We start from the raw sequence: 26,274 nt of genomic DNA, 5'->3' as shown, positions 1-26,274 counted from the left end.
GTTGTCCATGCGGTTATGCCACTGTTCAGTCCTGCAGGGCAATGTTTAGTGATGAACTTTCCTGAAGTCAGTGATTTCACCTCTTTCCATGTTGTTTTCACTTCCCCTTGTGCAAACATTTTCTTCTCGATAAGGACAGGTTGGCTCTTCGGATACCTGAATTCTCAAAGGCCTGATTAGTTCAACCTAGTGCAGATGCACCCACATGCAGTAGCTCCAAGATGTATCTAATGTGCAGGATGACACAGAGGCCAGCGAAGCCAAAAAGGATTCCTGGCAGCTGTTCAGTTGTAAAAGACAGTTCTTCCTCTAGGCATCAGCCGGAGTATTTTTGGGTTGTCAGGATGTGTGTGTGCACTGCCCTCACAGCTCTCAGTTTGCGTATTCCTGCACCTTCATGCTCCCCAAACCCAAACTGTTTTCTCCTTGTTCTAAGGATATTAAGCAATATACAGGATCTAATCAAGATTTCTCCCTTTTATCTTTCTGTTTAGGCTGTTTCGTGACCGAGCCACAATACATGGGACTAGCTGTGCATGGTGGGGAAGTACAAGGGTGTGAGCAGAGGAAAGGACTGGAAAGGAAGCAGATCATTCCCAGCCTGAGTCCCTCCTAGCCCGTACCCAGCAGCAAGCGCATTTCCAGCCACGCGAGGGCTCGGGGCCGCCGTGCAAGGGCTGGGGGCAGCCCCCTTTCCTGGGCCAGGCCAGCACTCACCCTTGGCTGGGGAAGTCACCACCTTGCTCCCATCTTTCTCCCTCCTGCCAAGCTCTGCACCCAGAGCTGTCTCCACCCCATGGGTGCGGGAGCAGCGGGAGGAGGTATCCCAGGGGTAAGGAGGTCCTGGGGTCACCCCAGGATAAACCCAGCACTGGGCAAAGAGATTTCTGTCCGTTCTCCTCCCAAATGGGGTTGTGCATGACGGCTCCTCAGAGACCCTCCACCTGCCCTGCCCCAGGAGATACAGCAATGGCAGCCAGCTTCTCCCGCAGCTGAACCCAGCAGCGCCAAGGGATGCTTCTGCTGACAGCCCACCAAAGGCTCACCTCCGACCATCCCCAGCAACACAGCCAGGGCAGCACGCAAAGCTGCACAGCTCAGGAAGAGAAGACACCAGAGCGCTGGAGCCCAAACCCAGATGGAGAGAGATGGCTGCGTGCGTGGAGGAAATGATTCAGAATCTGGAAATGTGACCAGCACAGGCCGCGTGCGCCTTGGGTCTTGAATTGGCCTCTCTCGACACAGAGTAGTTGGGTTTTTTTCTTTTTGGGACTCAGACAGGGATTCTTGGAAGCGTGTCAGGAACAGGCTGGGTGCGTGCGCCAGATCCATGCGGAGAAAACCTCCTGGCCTGGAACATCAGCCGAGTGTTTACCCTTTCCACTTTTTGCAGGTTATACAAGCTGAAGATTAAATGGACGCATTCCTTGTGGTCATTTGCTTTTATTAAAGGAGTAATATATACACATTACCAGCAAGCCCTACACCTAGGAGATGTGCTGTGGGTTATAATAGGCTCAAACTGGCTTTCCATGGAAAAAGCATGTCCAAAGGCTTTTCTGGTCCATCAGGAAAACTTCTTTGTTGTAATTCTGCGGCTCATTCCCATTGAACTGCAAACAGGTCAAGGCCAGCAGCACAAGAAGGGTCTCTTTCCCAGTGTACCCAGTTAACATGCCCTCTGCCCTGCTCCGGAGTGCAGCCCCCTGCCCCAGACCCTACAGAGCTCCCTTTTGAAGCCCATCCCCAGCTCCCACGCCAGACCCCCTTCACCACCACACGTTGGAGCTCACCTTTGCCTAACAAGGCTGCACTGCCGGTCCCCCCTTCAGCTTGTCCAGGCCGCTTATAGGCACAAGCTTCGGTTTCTGTCTCTCCACAGAAATGGGATTGCACAGTCTAATTATTCTGGCCTTTCAGTAAAAAAGGACCCCCAAAATGCCCCAGTGACTTCCACACCAACTTGCCCGGTTTTCCAGCTCAACTGCTTGAGGCCAGCAGACCCTCCTTTTGGCTTCAGCTCCTTTTTGGCCCCACTAGGCAAATTGCTACAGGAGCACCTAAGCCACCTTGGCTGCTTTTGCAAAGTGTTCCCCAGATCACTCTCACCTCCACTGCCATCCCACCTCAGCCCCTATCAGCTCCTTCCAGCCTTTGTCCTCTCACCATCCTGACAAGCTGTTTATTTTCCTAAAATCACCTCTTGTCCTGCTCGTTCAGCCTGTAGAGGTGGAACAAGTTCACTGTTCCTGCTGCCTCCAGCGTGGCCTCTGCCAATTTACATCCCAGCTGGGTAACACAAGATCAAAGACAGCGGTGGGGCTTGGGTCCCTGCGTGCTTGGATGATCTCAGATGCTGCTGCAGGAGTTGTGACAGTCACGGGAGAAGGAGAAGATCCAGGAAGGTCGGTCCCAGATATCATCACGTTTAATTTCACTTCATTAAATTGACATGGGTTTGAATTACATCCCGGGCAGTCTTTGAGAAATGCATCCATGAGAGGCTGGTGACAGGATCCACCGCTCGGACACCCCTGGATGCGTGGTGTGAAGCATACAGGACCACAAATCATTCCCCACAGGACAACCAGATGAAATTTCTGAATTCTGCCCTGAGCTGGCTTTGAATTTGACACACGGGAAGGGCTAGATCTGCCCACCTGGGAAATTAGTCTCTCCCAGATCAGTCTCAAACCTGGTCCTGGGGGCAAACACACCTCCCTGCCCCTGTGTCCTCTGGCCATGAACTGGAAACACCACCTAAATCAGTGGGAAGGGAGTCTGCTTTCCTGTTTGTGCAAGAACTCGCTTCTCTGAAGATTTGCCATTGGTGGAGCTGCCTTTGAGGAGAGCAAAATACTGGTGAGATGAAGGGGAGCATCAGTGAAGGTCAGTGAGCACTTTGGATTAAAATTTCTCCCCAGATTCATGTGAGGTTTGCATTGTCTAGCTTTCTATTGGTGGGTGTTTTCTTGCATTCCTGTGGCACAAGAAGCCAAATTCATCCTTGCTCTAAATCCATTTATTTCTCTCCTGAAATTAATTTTGCTCCTGCACTTCAAAGAGCAATGATGGCAGAACAGCTACTAAGCTCTGTGAGACACAAAGGAGTTGTGCCCGCTGCAACAGCATAGCCTTAAACACCGTTTATGCCCTCTGAGGGAGGGCTGTGGACGTTTTATCTTTGGCTTCCAGCAACCCCAGCTTGCTCCGAGCCTGCCTCATAGTTCTTTTCTTTTAGGGAAAATGGGAAAAAAAATAAAATATCAAAATCAGACCCACATTTCCAAATGCACCTATTCCCTATCATCTTTTTAGGAAAAAAATCATGGTGAGTCGTTATGGGTCTCCCAACAATACATGCAGAATATGAATGGTTTGGTAAGGAAGTGGAGAAAAAAACCAGCAACCTTCCACCAACGCTGAGCAACAGATGAGATTCTGTCTGTGAAGAGATGACATTATGAGTCTATGAGGAGAAGGAACAGACTGTTTGTTGGCTTCTCTATCTAGGAAGCAGCAGGCTGCCAGAAGTCTCCTGTAAATGAAAGTCCTGGAAGAGAGTAGCAGGATCTGTCAGACGGAAGAGTTGGTGCTAACCAACACCATCAACAATTGTTGACAGAAGAAGCTTCCCTAGACCGCTGGGTCTGGAGAATTTCTGAGAAGTGAACAACTTCTGTCCATTACAGAGGCTCTTGCAAAATCCCTACAAAATCCCAGCTCAGACTCAGCTATTCCAGAAACAATTGAATAACTTCAGAATAACAAGCAAATATCTGAATAATCCCTCTTGATCCTGGGCCCAGCAAGGGGCCAGTGGGAGGATGCTGAGAACCCAGATGTGCAGAGGGTGGGCAGAAAGCATGCTGCTTCAGCCCCTTCTGCACCCATTGCTCTCCTGGAATGATTCTCTTCCCCTTGGCCAACCCCAGCATCAACGTCCCACCAGATCCACTATGGCCACAAGGCCAGGGTCACCACTCCTGTCCTTTCCCCTGTAGCAGCTGCTCTCCTGGGTTTCAGTCAGGGAGCTAAATGGCTCTGCAGCCTTCAGATGGCTTCAGACTTTGGTGAAGAAATTTATTTCATTCCTATGGAGCTGCAACGGTGGGAACAGGGCTCAAGAATTCTTGCACACCAGCACCTGGAGCCATATACCCTTTTGGGGTGCCAGGTCTGTGAGTGCTCCCCTCAGCCTGTTCCAGCTGCAGAAGTCACTACCCCCTCTAATGCATCACCTCTCCTCGTTTGTGTCATCACCCCTTCCCCAACTTACGAGGCGTGTTTCCATTATTTCCTGTTTCTAATAATTTCCTACAGCTAACCCGGAATGGGGGAGGGGAAAATGGAACAAACCGGTTGGTACCGAGGTGGTGACTCCCAGAGGTGGCTGTGGCCCGCAGATGGGCTGGGCTGGTCAAACCTTCTGCCAGGGCCAAGCAACGGCACAGGGACATGGACCAGCTGGGGAATGCGGCTTTGCAGGGACAGAAACTGCCCAGCAGGATGACAGTGGCAGTGCCACTCCTGTGGGATGACCTTGGCCACAGCAAACATCCTTGCGAGAGGACCAGAACGTTCAGAAAACACCCAGGTCCTGCTCTGGCCCACGTCCCCTTGCTCCACAGGGCAGGTCACAGATCCCAGCGCTCCTGATGAGTCTGGCACCTCCACACTCCGCACACCCCAGGGCCGTGCTCCTGAGGCACAGGCTGGTCCCAGCAACATCCCAGGTCATGCCAGGTGGGACAGTGGCCAGGGCTGGCTCAGGTGCCTCAGGAGGCACAGCATTAAACAAGTGCATTCATCTACCTGTGAACGACAGGTGCCCCCCCTCCCCCTTTTTTTTTTTTTTTTCCACTCCAGCCCATAACCACTGCACCAGTACACCCAGTAGCCGTTTGCTGTGGCCACTCCGTAGCAAAGGGACATATCCTGGGCAGCTGAAAGGACCACAATGGATTGTCCTATCTGCGCTTCCTTCCCCTGCTTCTTCCCTAGTCCATGGTCACCCAAACGAGATTTTAATGACTTACTTTCTAAGGGGAGAGATTTGTACTTCAGGCAGGAGGCACAGAACACACAAATGCCCGTACCTTTTCCAAAACCGGTATGGATTTTGCTGGGAAGCTGCCCTCCTTAGAAGCTTTCTGTTTTAAAACATCTATCACAAGAAAGCTGTCATTCAGTTACTAGGCATTTTTATAAGTAAACAACTGCTGCTCAGAAATCAGCTGAAGTCCATCTGCAAAAGCCTGAAAAATGCCAAATTCATGACTCCAGGAGATCATTATGTCTCAGGGCTCCCACCACCTGATCCAGTAGCAGATCTGGATTCATTTTCCAGCACGTTCGATTTAACTCTGGACTCTCATAGCTGTAGATCGCTTAGCCCTGGAGCAGCAAGTTTAATATCCCTTTCAGAACATCATTAGCATTAACTATTTTTACTGCATATTCTTGTTATTCATGTAAGCAGATCCCCCTTCGGGCCTTGCTCCAGGCAATCCAAGCATTGGCTCCGGTGCCCTCGATGCACTCCAAGCCGCAGCAAAGGGCTGCTCCTACATCGTGGTGCTCCCTTAGCATGTGCTGCACCGCTGGACCGCTGTGCACCCCTGAGCACGTCCACAGGGGCACCGGGCACAGCCTTGGAGCAGAACTGCACCACGTTCTCCTGAGCTGGAGAACACAGTGGGCACTGGCACCAGCGGGCGGGAGCGGAGCATCGCCCACCGAGGCATCCCCGCAGGTCCCCGCGCAGGGTGAGGCACAGCCACCCAGCCTGCGGCTGCAGCAGGGCCCCGTCCGCTCCAGCCATGCACATCACTCTGGGAGAGAAAAACCTCCTCTGATGGTATTTTTTTTTTTTTTTGCTGTTGTTGTCGTAAGGCAGCTTGCCAGCCTCTTTGTAACACTTCAGAAGTGCAAAACAGCCTGATCTGGATCTCAGGTTTACACCTAGCTTTTGAATTATATTTTTGGACTGAGCCAGGTCCTTAATTTGCAAAGATGTTACCTGGTGGCTCTAGAGTGAGGATCAATGCTAAAGCGTCATTTCCTCCCATTAGACTTTTCCCATTTGTTTTGCATTAGAAACAATCCTAAGACCTACGCTGCAGATAGGAGAAAAACCTTCTCCCAGGAAGAGCCTTTCGCTCTGATAAGGGCATTTTCCCTCATCTGCTGTGAATGTCATTGCTGCAACGTTCCCTTTTAGCGCTCGGGGCTGTAGCTCTATATTAGGCCAACAAAAATAATAAGTCCTAAAATGAAAACCTCCAGACAATCTTGGCAGAAACAGCACGTCCATCACAAATGGAAATCACATTTGATACTCCACAATGGCAGGAAACTCACCTGGTTTTATTTAGTCTCCACACAGCTATGTGCTATTGGCACCCCTCCAGTGTATCTCTTTGCAGAGGGACTTCTTTTTTTTTTTTTTTTTTTTTTTTTTGTAAACTGTTAGTGCTGTCCTTTCTTATCTAAAACACCCTTTGCGTTTGATTTTCATTGAGGCCCTTTGCTGATTTTTTTTGTTTGTTTGTTTGTCTGCTGTAAAAAAGTATAAGGGAACTCAGCAATTCATGCATTTACAGCTCTGTTCCCACAACAAGGTGCTTAAAATAAAGAAATTGGCTCAGGGTAATTGCTTGATACGAGAAAGATTATAGAGGCAATGAACATCTGTATCACAGCTACGGTTGATGGCTCTGAGTGCTGTATCATGTGCCAGGAGTTCTCTGCCAAAAAAAATACTAAAAAAAAAAAAAATTTCCAACCCAACATATGCTTATATAAGACTTAACCAGTATGCAAAGAAGCTCATAAAAAAAGAAAAGAGAAGAAAAGAAAAAAGAAAAGAAAAGGAAAAAAAGACTAGAGTGCTGAAATAACACAGGAAATTATGCAACTGATACCTGAACCTCAGCACTGCAGAACCTATGCAGAAACCTCACTATCTCACACAGCTTCGGTAAAATAAAACAAGTTATCCTTCTTTTCAAAACTGAACTTGTTGATACAGAGTCAGATGGAGGTTTTGCATCAACACAGCCACTGCAGGCCAGAGCAGCTCCACCACGGGCCAAGTTTTGTGTCATCCCCAGCATCTGGGCAGGGTAAATCCCCCCTCGCCCTCCCCTCGGCTGCGCCCCACACCCCATGGAAACCCCCAGGGCTCAGCACACGTCCCAGGGGCACATGGGCACTGGCTGCTCCTTTCCATGGGGTTGAATCGCCTCCACAGCTTTTAGCATGGAAGCTGCATGGATAAAAGGGAATGAAGAAACAAGTTTGGAATAAAATCAGCCCTGAGTTCTTGCCAGAAATTTAAGCTGACCCCAAGAAAGCTTGTTTCTGAGATAAGTTCAAGAATGTTTCCCACCTTATTATTTCCATGTTTACATTTGACATGCAGGAGGACCACAACCCTCCCCCTCTTCTGCAGGAACCTCTGCTTTAGGGGCTCTGCGATCCCCACTTATCCTCTGCACAGGAATTCACCTGCGACTCCCAGAAACTCACTTGGGAACCCGAGGAGAAGCCTCCGAGCCCACAGCCCCCTCGGTTAACAGGTGAGGGTTACGTGAGCTGCAAGTTCACTCTCAGCACATGACAGGGGAGCGCAGCCAGGACTTGCCCAGGCACAGCACCGGGAGCTCAACACCACAGCTTCAGACTTGTCATGGGAGATCCCCTTCCCATCTAGCAAAAAAAAAAAAACTAAAAGTTCTCAGGCTCAGATAAGCTTATCTGCCCTTTTCCTCATGCTCCAGGAGGGCTGATGGGCAGGGAAGCTCTGGTTCCAAGTCTTGGTTCGGTAGCGAGCTCATCCATCCCGTGACTCACAGCCCTTGCTAATGGTTTGTGCTGGCACTGAGGATCCGGACACCAGCTGGCAGCTGCAGCAGGAGGAGGAGAGAAGGACCAGACATCTTCATCTCACCAAGCAGCCACACAGCCAGGGGAAGGGAAGGCAGAGGCAGGACAGGTCCAGAACAGTCTTCTCGCCCTGAGCAAAACACTCATATGGATCTCCTGGAAGAAGACATCTGCCTACAAAATCCTTTGATGGGAGAGTCCTCCAGTAACTTAGTGTGAAGAAACCTTACAGGCTTGGCCTGGAAGGGTTTGATTTGAAGTTTGGTGGATCTGATAGGAGCTTTCATGCTGGCTTCAACAAGCCAGAAGCTCACCATTTTCCTTGTTTAGCCTTTAGTAAGCAATACATTTAGGGGTACACATGGCCCTGCCCTCACCTACCTACCTAACTGTCAGGTTGCCCTCTCCCAGTGGTCCAAAATCATAACCCGCTCTCCTCCCCACAGCATGGCTGCCTCCCTATCACCTTGGGTGGTGAGCACATTCTCAGAGCCTGGAAGGAAACTACCCTCCTCCTGAGCTGCAGAGCCCCAGAACTGCCTAAAAACAAATTAATAGCTTAATGTCAGGGAAAGAAATATGTCCCCAGTGCTGCCTTCACAGGCCCAAACCCATAGCACCTCATAGACAGCCCCACTGCAGGATGTGGCCATGTCCCCTGGCATGGTGGGACCTGAGCCCTGTAATCATGAAGGAGCCCTTTGTACCTTTGAATTGCTGTCAGATTGTGAAACAAAGCTCCAACGAGCCCGAACTCCTTGATGCCCGAGAAAATGAGCGAGCAGAGGGGCTGGGAGAGTTCCTGAGCACGTCTCAGTGGGCAGGAGGAAGACTATCTAATCAGATGTGGATGGAGAACAAATAAAAACCAGCTGCTTTTCACCAGATCTTCTCCCAACTGGAAAAAAATATGCATACACATACAAGAACAAGGGAAGAGGCACTGATGAGCTGTTATCTGAATTTATTGCCAGCATCTGACCCACAGTGGGGTCTATTTTATTTTTTTTTCTTCCTTTAATTTATGACCCAGTTTCTCGTCGTGTCATGACATCACCCAGGGAGATAGATTTCATAAACATGCACACAGATCGCACTGGAAACAGGATAAACCCCTGGGCCATCCCGGGCTCCATGCAGCATCACCCCGGCAGTGGTCCCCAGGCACCCTCTCTTCCAAGAAATCACTTGACATGGCCGTGACAAAGCCACCCACCTCCCAAGTTTTACTGGGCTGAAGGCAGCTTGGAGGGGATTTGTACCAGAGCAGCACAAAAGCAGTGTTGCACCCTTGTGTCCTCTTGCCCCACCCTGACTACACTTTCCCTCCAAGGGAGCCAGACAGCTCCGCACTCAGCGATGATTTATGCTGTTTTGTTTTGGCAGTAAAATCTATCAAATCCTTCGGAGACTGGGTGGAACCAGAACTGCCTTCTCCATCACTCGCTCCGGGCTCAGACCAGTGAAACCAGTGGCCAGCACATGCGTGACTGATGCATTCCCCGGTCCAGCATCCGCCCGAGACCAGCAGCACCCGCGCCGCTGGCCCAGGAAGGAGCTCCTGGCTTTCCCTCACCTCACGTAGGCAAACTGACGGTGGATCTCCTTGTTCCGAGCAGCTGCGAGAGCCGTTTGCTGGCCTGCAGCTTCCCTTGGTGAGGAAACAGGAACCACCCATCCTCACGGTGGAAACCTCAGCAGAAAGGTCAGGGCCAGGCGAGCACGGGGCTCGAGTTCCCCCTGCTTTGGGGGGTGGCGGTGCTGGCTGAAGCTCGGGGCCGGGGGGTACAGTTAAGCATTAACACCGCTGGCACAAGGGCATGCTGCCTCCAGACCGCTGTTAAAGCCAGTTCAGCCAAACTGGTGTGAGAACGGAAGGAAACCAGCCTGGAGACCAGCAGCAGCAGCACAGGCAGGTATTCTGTGGATTCAGTGTGGATGATTCAGGCTGCGGTTGCCTGAGCTGGATTACTTGTAAAATGGATTAAAAGTAATGGAATGGGGAGGAAAATTAACATCCCTGGTCTGGGAGGGCAGGGAGAGAAATACAGAAGCCCGGCCTCACTATTTTTGAGAAAGTATTTAACCAAGGAAGGAAGGAACTTATTTTCTGGTTTCACAAATACATGTCCAGTACAGATGGTGGAATGATAGCAATAAGCATGTCAGCCCCCAAACATACATGGGCCATCAGGAAACCCAGACAAGCAAACTAATTATAGCAATTGTTCTCAACACTCATATCACCCTCTTCATCTTCAAAAGGTATCATGACACCATGGTATAAAGGAAAATAATGAAGCTAAAGAGTCAGCCTGTAGTAGCAGGAGATGCAGGGCAGGCAGGGGATTACAGCTCAGGTTCCCTGGGTGCTCCAGCTTCTCCTGATTCCTGGAACCTCAAGCTGAGGCCCACAGAATGGGTGCAACCTCACTTCAGGTCAACAGGAGTCTTTTCAGAGCTTAAAAAATGCTTTTGTGCCATTAGGCTTTAAAAGACCACCAACATTAAATAATGGAAGTGCATGTGACTCTAAACCATCCTTTCGTAAGGTTTATGAAGAGCCCCAAATCTCAAATATCAGGTCTGGCGGTGGTACCTGCTATGAAAACACGTTGCAGCCATGGCTGCATGTACCTCCTCCAGCACATGAAAGCCCTTAATAAGAGCAGCTAAAGAGCAGCTGAACAGACCAGTGGGACTTGGACTACTTTCTGAGGTGTCTTCCTTGGGGCTTTTAGCTTTCACTTGATTTTCTCATGCTTGGGACAGAAGTCACCTTTAACAGACATTTTACATGACCTCATCATTAAAATATACTGCCATCACGACTGGAACTTCCCCCATTTGTTAGCATTGGGTTTAAGCTCAAGCTGAACCCCTGACCTCCTGGGTCCACAATTAGATGCCTGGCAAGCCACCGCAGTTAAGGATGCTACGTAATGAGCCAAATCGTCCCTCCCGCAACTCCAGCGCAGCCACCGGAGCTGGGCTAGAGGTTATTCTGCTTCAATGACTTCAGCAGCCTGTCGGAAGTGCTCGTTATGTGTAATCCTTACACAAATAGTTGTGAGGGGGTGGAAGGACATCACAATTAGAAAGTCCTGTCCTCAAGGGTCACAATGCAGAAGGTGGAAAACTCTCTATTTATGGATCTGCACACAAGCTGCAGAATCTCCCACCCAGCAGGTGCCACACAGCCCACGTCCAGGCAGAGAGCAGGGGTAGGAAATCTAGGGAGGGAAGACTTCCAAGACTCTTTTTGCCATAAACTGAAAGCAAGCAGGCTCACCCCCTTCCACCCGATTCTCTTCTAAAATAGGATCATCTCGTGCCTTCCTCCCATCAGATCAGCATCTAACCACACAAGTGACCACGTCTCGCAGCGTGCTGAAGGTAAAGTCCTTCCTTGCACCTACCATTTACAGCACCTAAACTAAAACACCCCGACAGAGATCAGGAGAGCATCAGGAGACCAGGGAACCGACCGACTTGTCCATACAGATTCCCAGCTGTGCTTGCACTGGCGGGTCTTGTCCTGGGGAGGGACATCAGCAGGGCCAGGTGACCCCACAGGGCTGCTCAGGAATCCAAGTCTTGACATCTAGTTGCTTCACCGTTTTCTGTGCACACAACCTAAAATCCACCTACCCAGCCACTCGGCTTCAGACCGACATTCTCAGAAATCCACTGGCTGTCCACTGGCAGATTTAAGCCAGGAGATCTTGGATAATCTCCCGGCAGAGAGGGAGCAGCCTCCTCCAGCCTGTTTGCTGGTTAGGATAATTCTTTGACTGATGATCAAGAAGCTATTATGTGCTGAGAGAGGAGGGATTTGTTCTGTAACGCTCATGGCATTGCTTCAGCGCTTGGCGATTCTGCCTTGTTATCACTGGTGGAGAATTTTACAGGCCACTGACAGACCTTCAAACGCAGCCATCGCTGTGTGGAAAATCCAATTTGCTTTGGAAGTCTCCTGACACAAGGCCTTGTCTTCATGGTCCCTCAGCTAAACCACTTTCAGCACATGCACTAGTTCATGACCCTGTGATTTAACGGACATCATTAAATTTTAGCAGAAGAATCCATCACTTTGAAGGGACCCCTAACAAGTGTGTGACCTAAAAGTGAGACCTAATACACTGGCATCTCTGCACAAAGGGCTCCTTTTCTCTTAACATTTGGCTTATCTCCATGCCACTCCTAGGTCAAGTTCAGCAGTAAGCCCCAGCAGTCAATGCACCATTGAGCTGCTCCAGGAAAAGCAAACAGAATCAATGCAAAAAATGTAAATGCACATTTCTTTGCAGCATCCCCTGCTGCCAAACAGATAACAAGTTTATGTAGGCACAGAGAAAAATTCCTATTTGAATAATTATTGTTTGCTTATAAATTAACCCACAGAACTGTGCCACATGCCGTAAAACAATTTTACATTACATGGGCTTAAACGGTAGGACTGGTATAATAAACTCTATGTTGAGTCACCAAATTCCTCACATTCTTTGACTTCCCATTCTGTCTCAAATGTCAGATAACTCACTGGGTAACACAGGCGGTAGCGAGGGCCGGGGGTTTGCGTGGGTTTTAATTGTAAAAGCAACATTCTCACGAAGAACGACAAGGTTCACAACCCCACTCCACGGCGCGGGCAGACCCGGGGAACTTCAAAGGCTTCTTGTCACCCCACCGGGTGTTTTGGGGTTTAAGGCCCCTCAGGTCTGGCTGAGGGTCTCAAAGCTCTACAGCGCCGTAACCCCGGGTCACCGGGTCCCTGCAGCCTGCTGCCTCCTCACGGAAAACCTGTGCGAGTGGGTCTGAGCACGGCAGCCAGCTTGGGGAGGCTCCAGAATTTGGGCTGCAAACCTCCAAATCGTTGCCATAGCCTGACAGCCACCCTGCACTCCTGTCGTACCAGCCCAAAGCAAAGGCAGAGCGAGTCTTCACCGCTTGGAGATTGCTCAGTGGTGTTTTAAACACTTCAGTTATTTAAAAATGTTAAGATCTTGTGGATTCTCCTCCTTTGTATTCTGGTGCAGAGGAATCCAGAGCTGTGCTTGGTTGTGTGGAGATCATTTATGCTTTGTAGCTTTTTTTTTTGGTTGCTTCTCTGTCTGCAGCTAAGCACCAGTGAGGCTGATGCACCTTCTCCAGGGAGCCAAGAAAAACCTGGAGGCAGTTTTGACATAATCTTTCTCCCAAAAACGCAAGCGATGCTTAGACATTGTCCAAGCCCTTAAGCTTAGATGCTTAGAGCCTGCAGGAGCTCAGCAAAAGCTTGGGAACCCAGAAATATCCCATCATGTTCCAAGATGTGTGTATGTGCCTATATTAAGAGAGAAATTACCCAGAGCCAGCTCAAAGAGCTGGATTTCCCTTCTCTTTCTGGCGCACAGGTTTGGCCTGTGTCTAACAACTCGCTGATCCAGGGGTAAAGCGGAGCTCAAGGCTGCGGCAGCAGACGTGCAGATTTGACACTTGCAAAGAAAGCAGAAGCACAGGCAGCACTGCCCGGCGGCCGCAGCCCCGCTCCATCCAGCCCCCAGCGCCGCAGGCAGCCCGTGGGAGGATGGTGGGCACCTGCGAGCCTTTTCATCTCGCCACCTGGCCCCGTGCCAGCAGTTTTCCAACGCTGACAGAAAGAGGTTGAGGGTGAAAAGCGAGCTGGGTGGTTACAACCGGATCCATTTCATTCCTCCCAGGACCTCTCTGGCATGAGCCCGCTGTGCTTGTCTGAGCGCTCCGTGCTTCAGCCGATCTGGCAGGAGCTGGGATAAGGAGGGAAGGGACCCAGCACCCTGCAGCCGCAAACAATTCAAAAACTGTTGGTGGGGGGAACTGGCCACTGAGATTCACTTTTCTCTACCTCCTCTTTTGTGCAGGGAGGAGGGGCGGGAGGGCTGCGCTCCCCAGAGTCACCCAAGGGACCCCCGCTGCTGTCCACCCCACATGCCCCAACAGCAGGAACATCCAGAGCCGGGCAAGCGCTGTGCCCCATGCTGATTTAAACAAGCCTAGAAAACCCACAAATTAAACACATGGATTTAGCATCTAAGGTCTCTTCCCAACTATGACCAACAGAAAACATCTGTAGGGGGAAGGAACTGCTCATTTACTATCTGAAATGTCAGTGAAACCCAAGAGAAAAGGAACCAAATGCAGCAATTACCCAGGGCTCCTAAAGCCCCCTGCAATAATCAAATATAGCTAATTTGCTCTGACTCCTTTTTGAGCTGACTCCAGGCACGGAACAGAAAGATCACAGAGGAAAACCACCCCCAACCCCCTGTCTGTTTTTTTATTTTTCTTTAAAATTGGGAACTGAGGCTAACTAACCCTTCGGAGGAAAACATCCAGCCAGAAGAGCAGGAGCTTTAAAAACTTAATCCTTTCAGGCAAATGCAAAATACTTGTGTTTCAGCTGGAGAACGAATCAGAGATGTTTCCAGCAATCCCTGATTTAGTAACAGTGAGAGCTGGATGCTGTGGATGCAGCTTTCTCCTCTACCTGCTGAATCCATCTCCAGTTTTTGAGATTGATTCAGGGCCGGTCGGTACAGCGTTTACTCAGACCTGAACAGCCTGCTCCCATCACTGACAGGGAGCCACGGGGTCAACTGGAGACCAGAGAAAATCTGTTTAGTCATTTCTGAAGGCAAAGCAAACCATGATATCACTTACTCGCACAGACACTCGGTCGGCAGTTTGCTGCCGAAGCACCTGGTCCCACTGCCTCAATAAAGCAATCAGAGACACTTTGGTGAGCTGTAAGAGAGCCCCTTACACTTTATTAGCCAAAACCATGGGTTTCTTTTTTGAAAATGCAGCAAAACCGATGTGCAGGGCCATGGGTACAAGGGAGACTACATGAGGCTGGGCTCAGCCCCAACACGGTGGAGCTCAGCCCTCCTTCACCCCACGGGGTGTTTTGGGGAGCTGCTCACACCCATCCCAAGCAAAACACCCCCACCCCCCACCCCCACCACTACCACCACTGCATCAGGGGCTTTTGCAGTAGAGGAACAGCCTTGTCCTCTCATCAAGGCTGGTGAGCATCCCTGGGTACAGGGCCAGCACCAGCCTGGCCGCCCCCACTCCAGGCAGACTGCCGGAGCAATGACCGCCCTGCAACGGCGGCATTGGGGTGTGTGTGGGGGGGGGCATGACATGGCCCCCGGCAGCTCCTGTGGAGCTTTGGGTGGCCACCAGTGGGCCAAGGAGGTCAGGAAACCTCACACTATGAAAGGGCTGCATCCTGCTGCCCCAGGGCTTGCTGCCCCTTGATGGAGAACCATCCTAAACCCACGGTCCTGAGGAGACCTGGCCTTCTGGCAAAAGAGTTCATCTACTCCTCACGGGCAGGGTGGGAAAGTGTGGAACAGCATTGGGGGGGTGAGGGGACATGGCCAGAGCCAGCACTTGGCTGCCTGGGGTGCCTGCCAGAAATGGCATGATGCTCCACTCTGTAAAACAAATAGCTCACGGCTTTTGCAACTTCCGAGCAGTGACGGGAAAGCTGCTGGCACCAGGGAGCTGCCTGCCTGCCTCTTCCCCGGCGGGTTTACTGACTGAGGAGGCAACAAATAAAACCGATCTAGAGCAAAGCCATCCCCTGCTTGAGCCGAGGGGCAAGAGCTGAATGTCACCAGCACCGTGAGCACAGCATGCAACATGGAATTGCAATCAGGTCTGGCACGTCGGTTGCACCTGCAGGTGGGAGCCGGGCTGAGGACCGCGGTGCAGCATGCACACGGCCAGCAGCACCGCTCTCAATTGCTTTTGCACTAAATAAACAGGATAAATAGAGGGGAAGGGAGGCTCAGAGAGAGGAAGCAACTTGTCCCTGACTCACCGACAGCTAGAAACAGATTGCAGGTCTCCTCCTCCAGACCTGCTCTGCTTCTCTGCCTGGGAATGTTATTCTAGGGCTGGATCACCTTCTCCCAGCCTCTCCCCCCAGCACTGTTTCACTCCCCTCCTCCTCCCTAGTACTGAAGTATTTAAGCAGTAAGCCCAGAGTTGGTGGTCCAGTAAGAAATGCAAGCAGGGAGGCAATCCCTCTCCTGGGACCAGACTAGGTGGCCTTTTTTTAGTTCATGAGGAATTCAAGGGGGAAAAAAGAAAATAAAAAGAAGAAAAAAAAATCCATGTCCAAAGCTCTTCTTTTTTTCCAGCAACTGCAATTGTTTCTGTTTCCTAATAAATCATGTAGGCCAGGGACAACCAATCTGCACAGCATTATTATTGTCTCAATACATTTGTTGAAAGAAAAATAACGCTGTGGCTTTGCTGGAGCAGACAGGATCTGCTTTTCCAAAAGGTTTGTTGATATTAGCCCACAATCTTGTCGGGCTCCATGTATACTCTGGACTGAAAGAGCTTTGCTGCATTCCCATCTCTAAGATACGGAGAGTCACCAAACCCAAATATTACTCTGAGCAGCTGAGACCTCAAAAGGTCTTTCTTTATTTTCCTCCACACTCTGTTTCCAATTAACTCTTCAGCGGCATTTGTATGCATTAAACTTCTAGAGCCCGGTGGCTGAACTCGGCTCCAGGCTGAACTATCTCACATCCATCTAAACAGCAGCAACGGTTTGCAATGCGCCAGATTTACTCAGAGATTTTCCGCAGGACGTGAGCAGGGCAAGTCTCTCCTGCTCAGGGGCCAACCAGGGCAGCCCAGGCTCCGTTCTGTGGATAAGCACCCGATTTTTGGGACATGCTGGCCCATGTATCAAGCAGTGACTGCCATCGTACTCCCCCAGACAGCGAGTCTCAGCCTTCCCCAGCCCAGGCAGCACCAAGGCACTGTGGGCTCTGCTCCCCACCAGCCCGGTCCTTCTCAGCTCCCCAGAGCCACAAGCAGCATCAGCACCCCAGGGACAATATGGACAGGCCATGTGCTTAAAGTCTCAGGGTTTAAGCAGACCCACAGTGTATGTCAGGCCAGAGCAAGGGCCACCAGCACCCCTATGCTGGTGCTTGGTGTCCCAGAGAGAAGCAGCCGGCTGGACTGGGTGCAGAGAGCAATGCTGTCGGCTCAGGGGTCTGCCCATGCGCCCATCTCTCCGTGCTCCACTCGTGTCATCACTTACCTCTGCGTGAGTATTAGAGAGTCTGGATCTTTCTGACTCTTTTTCCTCTTTCCATAGCACATGGACACCAGGAGAGCTCTCCAGCATGTCCAGGAGGCTCTGGCCTGGACGTATCAAGGGCAGCTGCAGCTCACAGGGGACAAGGACACTCACCCCATCGTGAACAGTGTCCCAGCACCAAGGCTGCGGGATGCCACAACACAGACCCTCCGTGCTGAGCTCATGGTGGTTTTGAGTCAGATTACCTGACCCACAGGGGTCCCATAAACAAAAGTGAGTCGTTCTCACGCCCATCCCAGCCCCATCTGCTAAGAACGGCCACACTGCCCGGCAAGCCAGGGCAAAGGAGGCAAAGGCAGCCCTGGAAGGCTTTGGGTAAGCACCCACGGGGAGCCCAGGCATGGCACAGCAGCTCGGTTGCACCCTTTCACACCCGTGACAGACTAATCCCAGCCTGCAGCCAAAGCCACGGAGAGAAGGGGAACAGCCAGACAAGAGCTGGCAACAGGGAATGCTGCCCCAGCGGGAGGCAGAGCCCGAGCGCATCGCCCATCAGCTCTGCAAATCGGAGCAGCCACCCACCACCTCTACAGCCAATAACCGATGTCACAGCAGATAACATTTACCCCCTGATATTTCCAAGAGTCACATATTCTGACACCGCAGGCTTTGTGGGAAATGGTAGTTTCGTTTTAGGTGCTAAGCCAAGGCCACGTCGGGTTTGGAAGTTCAACAACAAGCGCCAAAGGGTTTTTCCACCCGGCTTCACTTCTGCTGCCTCTGCAGCAGTTCCCCAAACACAGGGCTTGCCTAACCCCATCGCCCGTGCCCTGCTTGCAGAGGGGCCTGTGTCACGAAGGGGGAAGCAAAGGGCACGTAGAATCAGAGGGGAGAGAAGGCAGAAAGCCAAACCAAACCTGCGCAGGTGGGCAGACATGGCTGGCCTGGCTCATGGGCTGAACCTGTCCCTCCTGATGGCCTTCAGAAACAGTGGAAAAAAAGTGAAATAAAGGCCAAGGTTTAGCTTCTGGTTTAGCTACCTTTAAAGGTCTCTCATGCACAATTAATATGCATACTAGATCCTCTCCACCCCAGGAGCCACTCCTGCAGTGTTTACAACCATGGCGTAAGGAGGCGTTTGCATCCATGAGTCAGCAGAAGTCACTTGGGCTTCTTCCATTGCAAAGGGGCAACTGAACTAGAGCAGCCCAGGCAGGGACACGTCCCCATGGACCACGGCACTCACTGGCTGAAGTTACTCACTGCTTGAGCCAGACTGGCTGGCCCAGGTCTTCCTTGTCCAAAATCCACCACTCACACCCAGCTGCTCAGCATCCATCAGCATTCAGGGCTGGGATGTCCCTGCATCCCACACACACACCAACAAATGTTCAGCGCTGTGTTACTAGCAAAAAACAGCCACAGATTAAAACATCCCCTGGAGGATTAAAGAAAACCATTGCAGGGCAGCAGCATTTGGGGTGGATTCTGAAAGCATTTTTCTGCCCTGGGAAAGACACAAAACCTTTTTGCATTTGGGGCACAATAATAGGCAAATAGGATTTCTCTGGAATAAGCAGACTAAGAACAACCCAAAGAAGAGCAGTAAGATGGCACAGTCAGAAGGAAAAAGCCCTGGGGCAAGGCAAGCTTGGCTGCCCCAGCCATCGCAACACAGGGCTCGGGCTGCTGCTGATGAGCTGCTACCACAGCTGCTACCAGCAGCAGCAGCCCAAGCCCTGTGTGACGATGTCCACGCTGAAAGCTGTCCCTGGGACATGCCCGTGCCTGAATTTCATCCTCCCATCAGCCGACGATGCACAGGCAAACGGTGTTACTGGCACGCCGTCGTCTCCACCCGACAAACGGCTCCCGTGCAAAGCATTGACACGTCTCCAAGAAACTCCACCATCCAGATCGTAATGAAAGATGTTTGTTTGTGTCTCATTCGAGTCCTTGTTTGTCGTCTCTTAAAAACCACACTGTAATTCAGCTCCCGGGCAGGCTCCAGCATGGTGACAACACCAGAGCAGTATGGGGGGTGCCCAAGACCCCCCCTGCACTGCTCCCTTTAAAAACACAACTCCAGGCTGAGGCAACTGAACTGATTTTTTATAAGGTTGGTTGTTTGGGTTTTTTTTCATCTTCAGGCAAATAAAACCTCTGCACAAACCAGTCTGACTCTGGCTGGATTTGGTGCTTCCCGAAGGAACCGGAGAAACCGGTTGGTGATGGGACAACCCCTCCACAACAACCATGGTCCTGGATGGGCACCTGCCCCAGCTCCCCACTCCCCAGAGGTGGCAGTGGCATCCACACTGCTTCATCCACCCCTTCCTCATCTCTTCCTTTTTAATAAGGAACTTCAGCAGGTTTCTATGCAGGACAACAAAGCCCTCACCACTGTACGTGGCAGCAGGGCTCTCCTTGAAGCTTGGCCCGAAGCCCTTCTCCCTCAGCTCGTTTAGTGTACAATAAACATGTTTATTGCAGGAGTGGTCAGGACTAAGTAGCATTCAACCTCAGGGCTCCAGGCTCCCACCCAGAGAAGAGCCCATAGAGCTGATGGAAGGAGCATCAGGAAAGACCCATCAACCTTTCAGGGCAACCGGGAATTGGCAGCAAAGCTGCTGGGATGAGCATCCCTTCGGCCATGAGCAGGGTCCTGCATCATCCCAAACTCCACGCTAAGAAATGTCCTCCTTCCCAAAGGTGGTGTCTCCAGGAGCCATGTGAGAGGTGGCAGCCCCAAGGGGGACCCTCACTTACACATCCCCCAACTGACTTACGCCGCAGGATGGGACCACGGAGCAGAACTGGCTCTGCGCTCCCTGACGCACACGGCACACGCCACTGCCCATGAGCAACACGCTGCTGCCAGCCCCAGAGGTGCAACCTGCTGCAATGAGACGGAGCAGGGAGCCTCACCCAGCACCCCACGCACTGCTATTACTGGGAGATCCCTCCAGTAGATTAGATGTGCAGGTAGATCTTCATTACACGCACAAGATACTCCACACATGGCGGCTCAGCGCTTAAAACTGCGTGGCCACAAGCTACGGAGGGCAAAGCCAAGGCTCGGGGGTCCCAGGTGCTGTACGCCCAGCACAGCCCCGCTCCCAGTGGGATACAACAACTCCGTGGGGTGTTTTTTCCATCCAGCAGCTCATCACCACCTCACCCAGCCTCCTCCATAGTAGTTTTGTTCTGACACATGTGTGAGTAATACCATGAAAAAACAGTGAGACTCTGCCAGCCAGAGGATAAGCCGCCGTGCCCCGATTCACCCCCGCGGGGGGGGACACAGCAGCAAAGCAGCATTGCTGCAATGCACATCTGCTCCAGAAATGAGTCCCGGCTGGACAGTACATGTTCCCCTGCTGGAGTGCAGAATGTATACCCAGAAGCAACCTTGAAGCAACTTCTTGGCTGTCACTCCAAAAAATCCAAGACGTGACTCTCCCAAACCCAATGAGCCACTCACTCCCGCTGCACTGCCGTGGCCTCGGAGCCCCAGGAGATGCCCCTGGTTGCTGCAGAGAACAGTAAAAGGCAAAGCAGCCGAGTCAGCACGCGGCCCTGGGGAGAAAACCCTGAGTCAGCCCCGCTGTGAGCACCAGCCGACACTCCTCTCCCCTCCTCTCCGCACTCCTGGCAGCCCCATCCGTGCCCTGGCAGCACGTGGGTGAGGCTGTGCAGGCCGCGGACCCCGAACACAGGAACAGCCCCCCACCACCCACAGCTCAGGGCCAGCTGAATCCATGCAAGGACCATGGGGTCACCCACAAACCTTCTGGAAAAGCTCACAGCAACATGCCCTGTCACTAGCACAGCTGGGGTGAGCTGTGAGCCGGGTTACACTGCGCCCACGTCCGACAGCAGCCTCAGCTCAACATGCTCCAGCTGGGGAAGGAGACCCCCGCCGGCCCAGCACCCTGCAGCCCCTTCTGCAGTTCTTGCTGCTGGGTTTCACGGCCACCAACGGGCAGGGTCAACCACCCTCGGAGCTGCTGGTCTCCTCAAAACCTCTCCTACGATCTGGGCCCCGCTGAGGTGTTGCACATCCCCATGCATGCAAAGGCTGCTCGCCACAGCTTCCTCCACATTATTATATTTGGAAGTTCTGCATCTCCCCTGCAGGGAGAGGAATTAAATATGAGACACATTTCTTTAAACTAGGCGAGATAACTATTGAAAATTACCCTTTCTCTTGTCTTCCCCTGTCCCCCCTGCTCTCACTTAGATCCAGCTGGATGCCCCCACGGATGCTCCTATCCCAGAGGCCAAAAGGAAGGTGCTCCCTCAGAAACTGCTGCTCGGCCTCAGCCCAGCTACATGATGTACATCCCGCAGTGCGCGGCAGGGAGAACCAGGTGCTGGCTGCAGCCATGACCACGTACCGGTGCCAGTACCTGCTGCCAGCACTGGTGTGCTCCCAGTCTCCCTGGGCATCCCAACCGCCCATGCTCGGCTCCAGCACACAGCCTGGGAGAGCTGCCGGGAAGGGACACAAGGGAGCACTTATATGTAGCCCTGTTCCATATTTTCTGCCCCCAGATTTCCAAATGCTGCTTGGGGCAAGAGGTGGAGGTGACATCCCAAAATGAACTTCACAGGACCGTTCTGTTTTCACTGCTGCTAAGCATTTTGCTGTTGGTAGGGCAGGAGGAAAGGGGGAAGAGGAGGAGGAGGAGGAGAGTGCTCACAGTTACTTATAGGGTCTGTCCCTCGGTGACTCTTGGTGAGGCTCAGAGGCAAAGACTGATGGTGAAGGAGGAGGCATGGCCCAGAGAAGGCGCTTTCTTTGCTCCAGCACCTGGAATCACGCCACACTCCTGCCCACCCACAGCCAGCCAGAGGAAGGTTGGCTCTTCGCACTAAAAGGAGGATCAAAGTCAGCTGAAGAAAGAGAGGGCTGGCTCTGCAGCAGAAAGGGGAATCGCTTCTGTCAAGCTGGAAAGGAGAAAATTTATTTCTCCTTCCTCACCACAGCAGCTCCTCTCCTCCAACCCTGAATCTTGCTGCTGTCAAAACATTTCTGCACATTGGTTTGGCTCTGTATTGCTCCTAACCCCTCCCAGAGGCTTGCATGTCTCCCTCCCAATATTTCTTCTGTTTCACTAACAACCAATTTGGTTTTCAATTTGGAACAGCTGGGCCTAATATTGCTTAACCTGATTTACCATTCAACCAGCATCTCTGACAACATCACTAAGAGACTTTTCCAGTTCCAGAAATAAGTATCATTTAATTAAGTTTGTGATGAGGAGAAGGAGAGCTCATATCTCCTTTGGAGGTGTTGCACCACATCAGCTGGTCAGGCTGAGCTCATTCAAGTGCCATTACACTTCAAAGGCAAAGTATGCAGGAAACACCTGCTGCATTGCACCACAGCAGGTCCTTGGGTGCACAGCCACCTCCCCAGCCTGTGGACACTCAGGGGAACTTGATGCAAGAGCTAGATCACATCTTCTGCCAGGGTGACTCACTTCAAATCACATCTTTCCCCCTCTCATTCAAGCAGTACAGGACCAAGCAGGTCTCTGTCTGTACTGAAGACACTGATGCTGGTGTGCAGCGTGCCAACAGTTTGGTGCTGTTTCACTTGAGCATGGCCATGGTGTCCTCCCCCACAGCCCGACTGTCAGAGTACAAGAAGCTGTGGCACAGAGGACCAGACCACAATGTGCCCTGGCACAATAGATACATCAGGGCAGCTCCCTGCCCTGCAGAGCACAGGCTGAGCCACACTGATGACAAGGTGCTTCTCCCTTAAGGGGAGAAGACAGCAGCAGATTGGTGCTAAAGCAACATCTGATGCTTCCCAGCACGGAAACTGGGATGGCCAGCAGGAGTGGGACAACAGAGCTGAGAGAAGGTGGCAGGAACAGGAAAGAGCTTGGTAAAAAGCTGCCTACAAACGTCTCCGACCTCAGCAGCCAGCTGGGCTGAGGGTGGGATGGGACACAGCCCGGTGGGGGGCTGTGGGGCACGCACCCCCTGCAGCATGGCCACGGCTACATGCAAGAGGCAAAGCCTGTTGGCACAGCTTGGAGAAAAAGGGCTGCTCCTCCTGATCCGGAATCAACAGGTGGCTTAATCAGGATCCCCTGGTCCGGCTGTAGGCGAACCAAGCACAGCCACCTCGCTGTCCTCCATGCCGGCTGCTGAGGTCATGGTGTTTGGAGGAGATGATCCCGTCTCTCCACAGGATGAAAGACAGCAAAAAGACATCCAGGCAGGCAGCATCTGATAGACCTCAAACAGACCCGTGCAGACACCCACGCAAGTTTCTCAGCCTCCCTATTTGTCACTGCAGTAAGCTCTGGGTGGCTCTTACCTAGGAGGTGACTGAGCTCGCCAGTGGGCTTGCTAATGATGCTTTATGGAAAAATCAGAGAAGCAGAGTTACTGTGGAAAGTGTTTTCACTAACAACCCGAACCACACGCTCACCAGAGTTCAGATGCAAAAAGCACAGCCGACACCTTGTGCCCGTTTACAGGTTGCCCAACTGAGGGGGGCTCTGACAAAGAGAATTCAAGTTCATTAGTTCTGCTTTCTTAGGAACAGATAAGTCAGTCTGTTGCTTTTAAGAGGAATTCAATTATGTTAATTAGGTATCAAGAGGAAGCCCTTCATCTTCAGAGAGCTGCAGTGGTAAGAGAAGCAATGCCTTGCAAGCACCTGCTCCACCTCTGTCTCAAGTCACCTTCAGCCAAGATTTTTCATTAGGTGACAACACGCATGTCCTCACACAATGCTGCATCAGTATGTCACTTGCTTCTCATCACAGAGTGGAGTCGGCACAAGTAAGCAAAGACAGTAATTTTTAACCCATCCTTTCCATCCCCGACTCTGCTGCCAGATAGGTCAAGCTGTGATCATGTTCCCAAGACTTAAGGGTGAGCGTTTGGGAACTGGATTTTAGGGCAGTGGGTGGAATCCCTCCATTAACCTCCCACCACCCAAAGCGCACACGCAGCCAGCCACCGAGAGATGTGGCACCAGGGCTGCGGCTGGGAGCCCGTCCTGCAGTTACTGGTGACTTGCTGGGGTTGATGCACATCAGCCAACCTGTGATGCTGCAGGGACAAAGGCTCAAGACAGGGACAAGGGCTGGAGGGGGACGAGGGTGCAGAGAAAATGTTGCAGAGCAAGATCTTAATGCCACTTTGATTAAAGAACTGGGCTCTGAGCAAAGTTATTGCTCATCCAGCCACTCCCTCCAACGCTCGGTAATTGTAGGCGTGCGAGCACCGTCAGCGTGATGGACGCGTAGCAGCGACAGAGCACTCCGACACTGCAGCTCGACAGGCTGTTGCAGAGCAAAAATCGCAGGGCAATACTCTCTCTCCTGCCAAGGATTTCCAGGGAGCTCACAGGATACAGGCAGCTTGCCGGGGGAGAGCACTTCAGCAGGGAACGGGGCCAGTACCGCTGGAGGTGGGGGAAGGCACAGCCCTGCTCCTCCTCGGGTAGGCAAACAAGACACTGAAGTAAAGAAAGACACCAATTCACTGCTTGGCTCCAAGTGTGGTTCAAAGGGCATTTAAAAAAAAAAAAAAGTCTACAAAGAATTTAAACTGCCATAAAAAAAATCAAACTGCAGCCAAAGCTGGAAGTCCAGGGCCAAAGCCTCCCTGACTGTTTTGCTAGCACCGTCCTCACGAACACTGGCTCAACATTTAATTCGGCCTCTTCCCCTCGCTCCCGCAGCCTCTCATAGGAAGAGGAGAGTGGGCAGGTTGGAGACAATTCCAGGAACATGTTGTTCTCTCCTCCTCATCCTGCCAGCAGCCACTCTGCGCTGGAAAAGGCTCATGAAACACAACAGGAGACGAGAGGTTAGGTACAGGGCTTCTGAAACGCCCCCTCAGATGGACTCGGGAGTTATCTTGGTGCTAAATCACAGAAGCGTTTTTAAAAACCAACAGAAGGCTGGGCTGAGACCCCGGGAAGTGGAAGTGATGCTGCAGGAGAGGGGTTGGGACCTCTACCTGTCCTGGCCCATCGATCTTAAAACTCAAAAGCAGCGTGGGTGGAACCTCAAACCCCACAGACCAGGGTGCTGGGTTTGTGCTTTGCTTACAGGAGGCTGGAAGGCAGCCAGGGTGAAGGCAGCAGATAGGTGGGTGCTAAATGGGGTTTAGGGTCTTTGCAGAAGTAGTAGGTCTCTCAGAGCCTCTTAGGATCAGCTAAAAGAAACTCTGCTTCTCCAGCAGGTCCACGGAACGGATCTTGCTGACAGAAGTCTACAGAAATACTTTCAGAAGGATTTTGGTCCCACTTCACCCCAATATTTTGGTACAACCTTGTGGGTTTTACCCTCAGTAAGTCTCGTGGAACATCTCTGTCCCACCCATCTCAGACCTTCCTGCATCCACCTGAGAAGACCATCCTCCCAGTCGCTCCAGACGCCCTCTCTGAGCCTCAGAAACAACAGTTACACAAAAGGGATATGAGGGATGAGGCAAAGAGAGTCACTAAGTGGAAACTTTTTATTTAAAGAACTTCTTGTCCTAAAATAAAAGTTGGAGCAGTAGAAGGCGCTGAAGAATGAACATGGGCAAGAGGTTAAAAATCCTTGTGAAGGTACCATTAAAGTGATGCATTGCTGGTTACAGGGAATGACGGGATTGAACAAGGGGGGAGAGCTCCTGTACCTTCCATGAGACGCTGTCTGCAAAAGTGGCCCCCCCTTGATTAAAGTGCTTATTTTTCACAAGGTGGCCTGGTCACATCCCCCAGGACTCACAGGCAGGCACAAATGTCTGCCTTGTGCCGAGCTACCAGCCAGCACAATTAAAAGCTTCAAGCTGAACACGAAGGGGCAGCCTGCTCTTTGGAGCCGTTCCCAAAATAACCCCATAGGCATCAGAGAGAAGAACACTTAGAGCCTTGCCTGGACACGTGTCTACAAATCTCCAAAAATAGCTACCGCTTCCCCTTTGAAAAACACTGCGGTTCCCGATGCCTCACAGGAACTGTTTCTGCTCAGAGAAGCCACAAAATAAGTGAGGAGCAGCCCAGAATTGATCTATGAGCACATCTGGACTAGCTGAGATCAGCCTTATGGAGAAGAAAAAACCCCAAGATTTTAAACAGCATGTGTCAAATCCAGGGACCTTTATTTCTCTGGAATGGAAAGAATTTACCAGCCTGGACAAAAAATTGCAGGCAGTGACTGTACATTCTTTCAAATAAAATAAAAAAAAAAAAAAAAGCACACACACACACACAAGAGTTTGGCTCCATAAATTTCTGTCATAAGAAACAACTTTGAATT

The 26,274-nt window shown here is 51.5% G+C and overlaps 1 long non-coding RNA gene across 1 annotated transcript in view; it reads left to right on the top strand.

Moving 5' to 3' along the window:
- Positions 1-26,211, top strand: part of LOC308069448 — a 67,365-nt gene extending 41,154 nt beyond the window's left edge. Inside the window, exon 2 of the long non-coding RNA XR_013930390.1 lies at positions 495-26,211. This is a non-coding gene — a long non-coding RNA (uncharacterized lncRNA). The remainder of the gene's footprint in view (positions 1-494) is intronic.
- Positions 26,212-26,274: the final 63 nt, after the last annotated feature.

Source organism: Falco punctatus (genome assembly GCF_963210335.1).
Source record: "Falco punctatus genome assembly, chromosome: 1".
Lineage (NCBI taxonomy): Eukaryota > Metazoa > Chordata > Aves > Falconiformes > Falconidae > Falco > Falco punctatus.
The sequence above is the reverse complement of the archived record's forward strand: the minus strand, read 5'-3'. Positions and strand labels throughout refer to the sequence as shown.